Below are 10,302 nucleotides of genomic sequence, written 5' to 3' on the forward strand. Positions count from 1 at the left end.
AGCTGGTGTACAAAACCGAAAGTAAAAGACACAAAAACAAAACTGAAGAATGGGAAGCATAGAAATAGCGCACATAAACAGATCTATCGCTTCTTAGACTTGCTTTCAATGACAATGAGAGATCTATAACACATTTCTATGTGAATTTGGTGGGTTGCCCAAAAAGTTGCATATTGCAGCTTTAAGATGTTGTATGCAACTGGACCCTACTGTGCTAGTTGGTTGTCACTAGTTACCGCAGCCACAAAGTCATAAACCCCGCCTATTTCTAAAATGTATCTTCTTAACATGTGATTTCAAACCTAACCCTAACCTTAACCACACTGCTAACCTTATGACTAAACCTAACCTTAAGACCTAAAATGCTAATTTTAGTTTTCATACATTTTTACGACAGTGACTCTTTAATCTCAGGATGCTGAAGAAATTCAGCCTGGTCCCGAGGGCCCTCACAGTGTTCTACAGGAGCACCATCGAGCTGCATCACATCCTGGTACGGCAACTCCACCGCCAGGGACCGCAAGGCGCTACAGAGGGTGGTACACTCAGCCGAATGCACACTGCTTGCCCTCCAGGACACCTACAACACCAGGTGTTGCAGGAAGGCCAAGAAGATCATCAGGGCCCCCAGCCACAGCCTGTTCTCCCCGTTTCCATCACTCAGACACGGGCAGTACAGGAGCATCATGGCAAAAACTGTAAGACTGGCCAATAGCTTCTAACCCCAGACCATCAGGCTGCTGAATAGCCACCACTAATCAGTTACCGTCTCCCCCTTTCACTGTACCCTGTAATTACATCTGCAACCCTGTCCATGTGAGTATTAAACTAATCTAAAATCTAATCTACTTATGACTTTCTGGCAGTGGTAACTAGTGGAAACCCTGCTAGTCTGGCTAATGCTGCATTCAAAACAACTGGGAACTCGGAAATCTCAGACTTCCGAGCGTTCAAGACAACTGGGAACTGGGAACGGTCATCCAACTCGGAATTCCAAGTTGGATACTCGGCATCTTTCTAGGACTCCGACTTTCCGACCTGAAGATCACTGACATCATGATTTGACCTCATTTTTTTCTCTGAGTTGTCTTGAAAGCACTCTGAGTTGTGAGTCGCGGTCTGGCTGGGTGTCCAAGGGGCCAGGGTCGACTGGTACCCCAGGACGCATTGGAAGGGAGTGATCCCCGTGGAGGAGTGAACGAGGGAGTTCTGGGCATATTCCCAGGGAAAAACCTTGCCCATTCACCCTGCCGGTCCTGACAGTGGCAACGAAGAAACCTCCCCAGCTCCTGGTTCATGCGTCCACCTGCCCATTTGACTGAGGCCTATACCCAGAAGTGAGGCTGGCCGTGGCCCCGATCTTCTCCAGGAAAGCCTTCCACACTCGGGAGGTGAATTGGGGGCCACGATCCGAGACAATGTCCTCCGGAAGTCCATAGTGCAGGAAGACCTGTTGGAACAGGATCTCAGCGACCTGGAGAGCAGAAGGAAGACCAGTTAGTGGCAAAAAACGGCATGATTTTGAGAACTGATCTACGACCTCCATGACTGTGGTGAAGCCGTCAAAACGTGGGAGGTCGGTGACAAAGTCTATGGACAGGTGTGACCAAGGTCGCTGAGGCACTGGTAGAGGAACTAGTTTGCCTGCCGGGGAGTTCAGAGGTGTTTTCGTTTGGGCACATACAGAACAGGAGTTGACATAGCGAGAGACATCAGTAACCAAGGTGGATCACCAGTATTTTTGTGATAGAGAATGCAGGGTGCGCGTAATACCGGAGTGCCCTGCCATAAGGGTGGTGTGCGCCCAGATAAGCAGGCGGACACGGTTACTGGTGGGTACATACACACGCCCCGGGGGGGTCGTTGGCAGGCGCCGGGTCCTCCAGAGCTGCCATGCGGATGTCTTTGTCCACATCCCAAATGACAGGTGCAACGATGAGAGACGGGGGCAGGATAGGACCCCCAGATCCTTCCTTTCTCCGGTGTGGTGCATCCTGGAGAGTGCATCGGCTTTCACATTCTGGAATCCTGGGCGGTAGGACAGAATAAACTGAAAGCGAGTAAGAAATTGGGCCTACCTGGCATGACGAGAGTTCATCCGTTTCGCTGCCTGTATGTGCTCCAAATTCCAGTGGTCAGTAAGAATCCGGAATGGATGCACTGCGCCCTCCAGCCAGTGTCTCCATTCTTCCAGAGCGAGGACCACCGCTAACAGCTCCCTGTCTCCAACTCCATAGTTCCTCTCTGCAGTGTTAAGCTTTTTAGAGAAAAAGGCACAGGGGTACATTTCCTCTGGCTTACCATGCTGCTGGGAGAGGACTGCACCCACGCCCTCCTCAGATGCGTCCACCTCCAGGACGAAGGACAAGATGGATCTGGGTGTTTTAGGATGTGCGCTGTGGTGAACCTCTCCTTCAGCCTCTTGAAAGCAGCGTCAGCCTCAGAGTTCCAGACCAGCTTCTGAGGTCCACCCTTAAGGAGAGAGGTGAGCGGGGCAGCTATGGAGCTGAAGGACCTGATGAAAGGCTGGTAGAAATTGGCGAAGCCCAGGAAGCTCTGTAGGCCCTTGATGGTGGTGGGGACTGGCCATGACCTGACGACGTCCGTCTTCTCTCTTTCCATGAACACCCCCTGAGGACTGATCCTGTATCCCAGGAAGGAGATGGCCTGTTGGTGGAATTCGCATTTCTCCCCCTTCACCAACAGGTTGTGTTCCCGGAGGCGGAGTAGGACAGCTCGGACGTCCCTGACGTGCTCCTCGAACGTAGCTGAGTAGATCAGGATATCGTTGATGTACACCACCACCTGTCTACTCAGCATGTCTCGGAACACGTCATTGACGAAGGACTGGAACACAGAAGGTGCGTTGGCGAGGCCGTAGGGCATGACGCAGTATTCATAGTGGCCTGAGGTAGCGCTGAATGCCGTCTTCCACTCGTTTCCTTCCCGGATTCGGATCAGGTTGTAGGCAATCCTCAGGTCCAACTTGGTAAAGTACCGGGCCCCTCGTAGCTGCTCGATGGCCGACGGAACCAGAGGGAGGGGGTACCGGTACTTGGTGGTGACTGCGTTCAGCCCCCTGTAGTCAATGCACGGCCTCCGTCCTCTGTCTTTTTTGGCCACGAAGAAGAAGCTGGCGGAGGCAGGAGAGGTAGAGCGTCTGATGAACCCATTTCAGGGTCTCCGCCACATACTTCTCCATGGCCTCAGTCTCCGCCATGGAAAGGGAGTAAATGCGACTCTTTGGGGGGTGTTGTCCCTCCAGCAGGTCAATGGCGCAGTCCCAGGGTCTGTGAGGATGGAGACACGTGGCCTTTGATGAAGAGAAGACATCGGAGAGATCTGCGTACTCACAGGAACAGGTGGACTGGGTGCACTCGCTCTCCCTGAGGTGGAACCGGAGCGCTGGGCAGATTATGCAGAGTTTGGAGCACTTCCTGCATGGCGGCGTTCAACTGGGAAAGCTGCTGCTGGTGCTAGTTGAGGTACTGGGAAACCCCAGGAGGATTACCTGCTGTATCCATTTTCGTGAGAGGTGTGTAATTCTGGGACGAGTACTCAGGATACGAAGAGGCAGGACGCAGACGCAGGAATCAACAAGGTAAAGGTTTACTTAACAATGAGAAAGAGAATTACAAAGAGCGAGTAAATGACACAACGCTAACAATTGGACTGTTCAACAAATGATTGAACAGTCCAGTGGCTTGCGAAAGTATTCACCCCTCTTGGCATGTTTCTATTTTGTTGCCTTACAACCTGGAATTAAAATGGATTTTTGGGGGGTTTGTATCATTTGATTTACACAACATGCCTACCACTTGGAAGATGCAAAATAAAAAAAATTGCGAAACAAACAAGAAATAAGACAAAAAAAACGAAAACTTGAGCGTGCATAACTATTCACCCCCCAAAGTCAATACTTTGTAGAGCCACCTTTTGCAGCAATTACAGCTGTAAGTCTCTTGGGGTATGTCTCTATAAGCTTGGCACATCTAGCCACTGGGATTTTTGCCCATTCTTCAAGGCAAAACTGCTCCAGCTCCTTCAAGTTGGATGGGTTCCGCTAGTGTACAGCAATCTTTAAGTCATACCACAGATTCTCAATTGGATTGAGGTCTGGGCTTTGACTAAGACATTTAAATGTTTCCCCTTAAACCACTCGTGTGTTGCTTTAGCAGTATGCTTAGGGTCATTGTCCTGCTGGAAGGTGAACCTCCGTCCCAGTCTCAAATCTCTGGAAGACTGAAACAGGTTTCCCTCAAGAATTTCCCTGTATTTAACGCCATCCATCATTCCTTCAATTCTGACCAGTTTCCCAGTCCCTGCCGATGAAAAACATCCCCATAGCATGATGCTGCCACCACCATGCTTCACTGTGGGGATGGTGTTCTCGTGGGTGATGAGAGGTGTTGGGTTTGCGCCAGACATAGCGTTTTCCTTGATGTCCAAAAAGCTAAATTTTTGTTTCATCTGACCAGAGTACCTTCTTCCATATGTTTTGGGAGTCTCCCACATGCCTTTTGGCGAACACCAAACGTGTTTGCTTATTTTTTTTCTTTAAGCAATGGCTTTTTTTTGGCCACTCTTCCGTAAAGCCCAGCTCTGTGGAGTGTACGGCTTAAAGTGGTCCTATGGACAGATACTCCAATCTCTGCTGTGGAGCTTTGCAACTCCTTCAGGGTTATCTTTGGTCTCTTTGTTGCCTCTCTGATTAATGCCCTCTTTGCCTGGTCCGTGAGTTTTGGGGGGCGGCCCTCTCTTGGCAGGTTTGTTGTGGTGCCATATTCTTTCAATTTTTTTTATTATGGATTTAATAGTACTCCGTGGGATGTTCAAAGTTTCAGATATTTTTTTATAACCCAACCCTGATCTGTAATTCTCCACAACTTTGTCCCTGACCTGTTTGGAGAGCTCCTTGGTCTTCATGGTGCCCCTTGCTTAGTGGTGTTGCAGACTCTGGGGCCTTTCAGATCAGGTGTATGTATACTGAGATCATGTGACAGATCACGTGACACTTAGATTGCACACAGGTGGACTTTGTTTAACTAATTATGTGACTTCTGAAGGTAATTGGTTGCACCAGATCTTATTTAGGGGCTTCATAGCAAAGGCTGTGAATTCATATGCACGCACCACTTTTCAGTTATTTATTTTTTTGAATTTTTTGAAACTATTTTGACTATTTTGTTCATGTCCATTACATGAAATCCAAATAAAAATCCATTTAAATTACAGGTTGTAATGCAACAAAATAGGAAAAATGCCAAGGGGGATGAATACTTTTGCAAGGCACTGTAGTGGTGGTGATGAGATGATGAGGTGCAGGTGCGCTGGAGGTGATTAGGGTGCGTTGGGTTTCCATTCCTGTGTTGCCGAGGTGGTGCGCTCAGGCCGGTGGCTCAGTAGACCGGCGAATCAGAGCGCCGGAGGGGAGCAACGTGAGGAAACGTGACAGCTACAGTCTCATGTATTATCCAGGTAATGCTCCAAATGTCACATAATAAAATTCAAGGCACACTACAAACTTTTTTATATAATTTGTGCTACATAGGTGCGGACATCAAAATTGACGTATTTTCTGTCACATTGGGTGCATCCAAATAACCTCTCCTTCAAGTGCACTTGCTCACTTCCCTTCAATGATATGAAAGGAAATGACTGGTATAAGAAATATGGTGGAAACTCCCAATAGCCCAGGCCAACAACAATCCAATGCTTTTAGATTTGTGGGAAGTAATTAATGAGTGCACACTTCAGGAGGAAGGAGAGATTATTGGGCCATACACCCTGTCATCCAGGTGTAGTTAGTTAGGTCTCCTCACAGCCTCCTGCGGCTTTGCCTGTTTTGGAGCATTGCTTCACCGAGGAGCCCAGCTTATCGGCCAGCAGGAATGGGCTGACGTGGCCATACTGAAAAGGGAGCGCAGAGGACACAGTTCAGGATTCAAATGATCACGAGTAAACGCCAGTTGAGGTATTTGCGGAGTAATAAACAGTCCCTGATTGCTTTTGGGTACCATGTTGTTACTATTGTAATTACATTGCTATTATAGAGCTATAACAGCAACAATGTAAGGTGTTACCTTTGTAAAGTGGTACCTACCTTCTGGATGCAGAAGTCAGGGGAGAAGCGAGAGCACTGGAGGATAGCAGCCATCTCCCCATCATCCTGCAGCGCCACGTCTTTCTGCACAGCACAAAGTAAACATCACAGGGATTATACATTCACTTAGCATATTAGGCAACCCACACAATTTGTGCATTGACCTAATGTAGTGTGGAATCCATTTTTAGAAATGTATGTATAAAAAGTGTGTATCAGTGGTCCATATCAACTACTGTTTCAATATGCATACACAAGTAAAACACTTGTAAACACTTGTTCATAAACTAAGGGAACAACATTACCTTGCTACATAAACAGAAGCAACCAATGCTGCCTTTATGAAAAATGCTTAGGTGAGGGTAGTCCTATTATGCAGTGTTTCAGGGCTCTCCAACCCTGCTCCTGGAGAGTTACCCTCCTGATGGTTTTCACTCCAACCCCTGTTGTAACTAACCTGATTCAGTTGATCAACCAGCTAATTATTAGAATCAGGTTGGAGCGAAAACCGTCCTGGTAGTTCTCCAGGAACAGGTTTGGAGACCCCTGCTGTGTTTGCACCAACATACCTTGAAGCAGTGGGAGGAATCAAACTCCAGCTGACACGGGTAGTCAGGCACAGTCCCCTTGTAGGTCACTATTGCACTTGACATCTCAAGCTTTTTGGGCAACTTGAAGAGCCGGTAAGTGCCAGATGCATAGCTAATATCACCTGCAACACATTGGAGATGGAAGTGACTGACTAGGCATACATTGTTTATACTAAATGCTTCTAGACAACATTAATAAATGTGTTATTAGTGAGGTTAGGTTAGCGTAAGAACTGCATACTTTTTCCATCCTAAAGTAAGCAGCCTTAGACAGTCATGGAGATGCATGTACCTGCTTTCTTTTTGAGCTCGCAGTTGAAGACCTCGATGTGACTGGCTGAGACGAGGTGAGGAGTGCTGAAGCCCACCTCCTGGACCAATGAGATGAGGTCTCGCCAATAGAGGGAACCGCCCATTCCCTCACCTATCACAAAACACAACAGAAAAGAAAACATCACCAGTGTGAAGTGCAGTTGTACAATTTGCACGGCACACTCGGGTCAAGCGAAACAACTTATGGGTAAATTAACTTTGAGATGTCACCAATGAGACTGAATCTGAAAAATATTTTTGATAAGAGATAGGCTTTTCTACAGAAGCATAATATGCATTATCAAACATTCTTTGTCTGCTAGGAAGGTGCAACTTGATCACTTACCTCACATTACTGGATCTTCTTTTAAGTGGTCAGGAACAACATTGCTGGCATACATGTCACTGAAGTACAATTCACCACCCTCCTATATCACACAGGGAGAGAGGCAAAGAAAGAGAGTGGTACTTTTTATGAGACACAGTCACTGCCATCTGTATTTTATAAAGCCCTGGGATACTGTTTTTAATAATCATGTTATGCAATGATAACAGGCAGTGTGGTGGACTACTCACATTGAGGACCTTGTAGGCTTCACGTAGAACCATTTTCTTATCAGGGCATAAACAGATGACACAGTTTGACCTGGAAGAAACAGTAGATAAAAGGGGGATTTTTGTTCACCTTCCCAACAGATCGTGAAACAGACTAAAACAGATAAACGATCAAAAGATTACATTTGAGAAAGAATGACTCATTGTTTTGATAGCAAAGTAACATGATGGTTCCTGAACTTACACTATGATATCCATAGTCATTCTCAATGCCAGCTGCAGTTAGCTTCTCCATATACCCCTGGAGGAAGGTGGTATTGGGTTTCTCAAAGCCAATCTTCTCCTGGCGGTACTGGATATATTTACGGGACACTAGAATCTGAGCACAAAGAAGGCATTTAGTAGCCGATTCTACGCATAGATTTTTGTATTGATGACCCCAGCGTGAATTAAATCCATGATCCTGGCATTGCAAGGGCAATGCTCTACCAACTCCGCCACACACGATCACAGCAGAAAGCAGAATATCACACACCAATGTAATGGAATTATTGTTAGATTACTGAAGATGTAGGGTCTGTGAATATGTAGATCTAGGTGCTAAACATACCAGTTCCTCAGTCATTTCAATGCCTGTGACATGGCCGGTCTCGTCAACCAATTTACTGAGGGCATAGCAGTCTCTACCGGAACCGCTGCCCAGGTCCAATATTCTGCAGCCCTTAAGTTTCTCTGGAACTGGAAGACCACAGCCAAAGAACCTAGAACAAAACGACATAGGAATATATAGCCTTTCATGAACTAACACTCGCTCTTTTCCTTCTTGCTAGCTCTGACTTTGCTGATAGCTACTTTATTGAGGGAAAATGTACTTACTATGACTGTGATATGTGGCTGTCCCACCTAGCTATCTTAAGATGAATGCACTAAGTCGCTCTGGATAAGAGTGTCTGCTAAATCTGGAACAAAGAGTGTGTCCTAACAGTTTCACATTTCTGCAATATTAGTCTTTATTCATGTATATTGGTTGGAAATGTATGTATTCTACTTCTGTACCATTATACAAATAGATACATTCTCAACAGAAGCAGTCCTGAATCAATTGGTTCATTTCCATCATCATACAGTTTGGTTACTTCAGGTTGAACGAGATTAAGGGCCTCCATAGCACTCTTGGGCATTGGCCTGCAGGGTAGAGAGCAGGCAGCACTGGTCTGCAGATCACAGGTGGACTCCAGGCGAGAACCATAGTATTACTGAGGAAGAGATCAAAATATATAAATGTCACTATTAAAATACATGGTACTAGTGTTTCCCAAACCTCTCCGTCCTTAGGTGTCCCTAGCAACTGTTCCACTGATCTAGAACAAGCACACTCATTCAATTGGACATGATCATCAATGCCCTGATGTAATTTATATGCAGACCTCAAGCACTACCCTGAAGGTACTTGATTCCATGCATCATGCAGCTCTTAGGTTTATTACCAACCAAAAGCATCTGACACACTGTAATCTTTATAGCGCTGTTGGCTGGTCTTCGTTGACTCTACATAGGCTTAAACATTGCTATACTATGAACTAAGGCAATTTTGGGAAAACTCTGTTCTTCTTTAATAAGGTCAGAAAATAAATACCAGTTACGGTCTCCTACTTACTTTTAACGGTTCCTAAAATAAGAACGGATCATGGCAAAAAAGTGTTTTAGCTAATCAGCTCCGTGGTCTTCAAATTCTCTCCAGACCTTTAAAAGTTTGGTTGACTCACATGTTACTGAGGAATGTTATTGTCATTAGGACTTGATGCGGTGGTACATATAACAGATTTTTTATGACATTTGTATGTTTCTGTAATTGAAATGTATTTGTGTCTACGATATGTTTCCAATTTCTAAATTAATCCGTCTGGTCCCCAGGCAAAGTGATATGATATTGTTGCGAATTGGAACCCGGGTCCAGCGACTGTCAAGCCAACCCCCATAACCCAGGGGTAGGCAACTCTGCTCCTGGAGTGCCTCAGGCACTTCATGTTTTAGATTTATCAGACCTGGAACACCAGGTGTGTTGAATTTAGGCAATCACTTTACTGATCAATTAGCTCAGTTGGGCAGGCGTGGTGCCTAATTGGAACAAAATCCTAGAGTACCTGCGGCACTCCAGGAACAGGCTTGCCTGCCCTAACCTACATTATTCTGATAGCAAATCTGATGATACCCTTACAAAAAAAGATTTGAAACCCCAGTTACACTGCAAAATTACTGTAGTAAAAAAAACGTATTTTGGACGCAGTATTTGTAGCATACTACAGTTATACTTCAGTGTACTACAGTTATACTGCACTCTGACGGCATCTTTTTTTCGTAAGGGTAAACCTACCTTGACATTGTCATGCACTTGTTTTGTTGACATAATGACCGGAGGAGTCACGGTGGAAATTGTTATTTTTAAGCCTGATTTGACCGTGTTTGTGTTGAGAAGTTTTACACAGTCTGGACACAGTAATGCAGACTGTATGGGTGGGGTAATGTCCGGGAAAAGTACTCTAGCTGTCCTCTCATCTGTTAGTGCTAAAATACGTAATATTTTGAACCCTTTTGGTTTCTCTTCAAAATGTGTAGAACAATTACTTCAAGACAGTGGCGAGGGCATGTTGCACCAAGATGCATAGAACTAGGCGCAACACTTATTGCGCATGCCTGGGCTGAGGGTACTACTTATTCTTCTTCAATGAGGTTTAACGGCGG

The 10,302-nt window shown here is 45.8% G+C and overlaps 1 pseudogene; it reads right to left on the reverse strand.

Moving 5' to 3' along the window:
- Positions 1 to 5,362: 5,362 nt before the first annotated feature.
- LOC121557641 lies at positions 5,363 to 8,813 on the reverse strand (annotated as a pseudogene).
- Between the last annotated feature and the right edge of the window lie 1,489 nt (positions 8,814 to 10,302).

The sequence above is a fragment of the Coregonus clupeaformis genome, chromosome 5 (assembly GCF_020615455.1).
Source record: "Coregonus clupeaformis isolate EN_2021a chromosome 5, ASM2061545v1, whole genome shotgun sequence".
NCBI classification, from domain to species: Eukaryota; Metazoa; Chordata; class Actinopteri; order Salmoniformes; family Salmonidae; genus Coregonus; species Coregonus clupeaformis.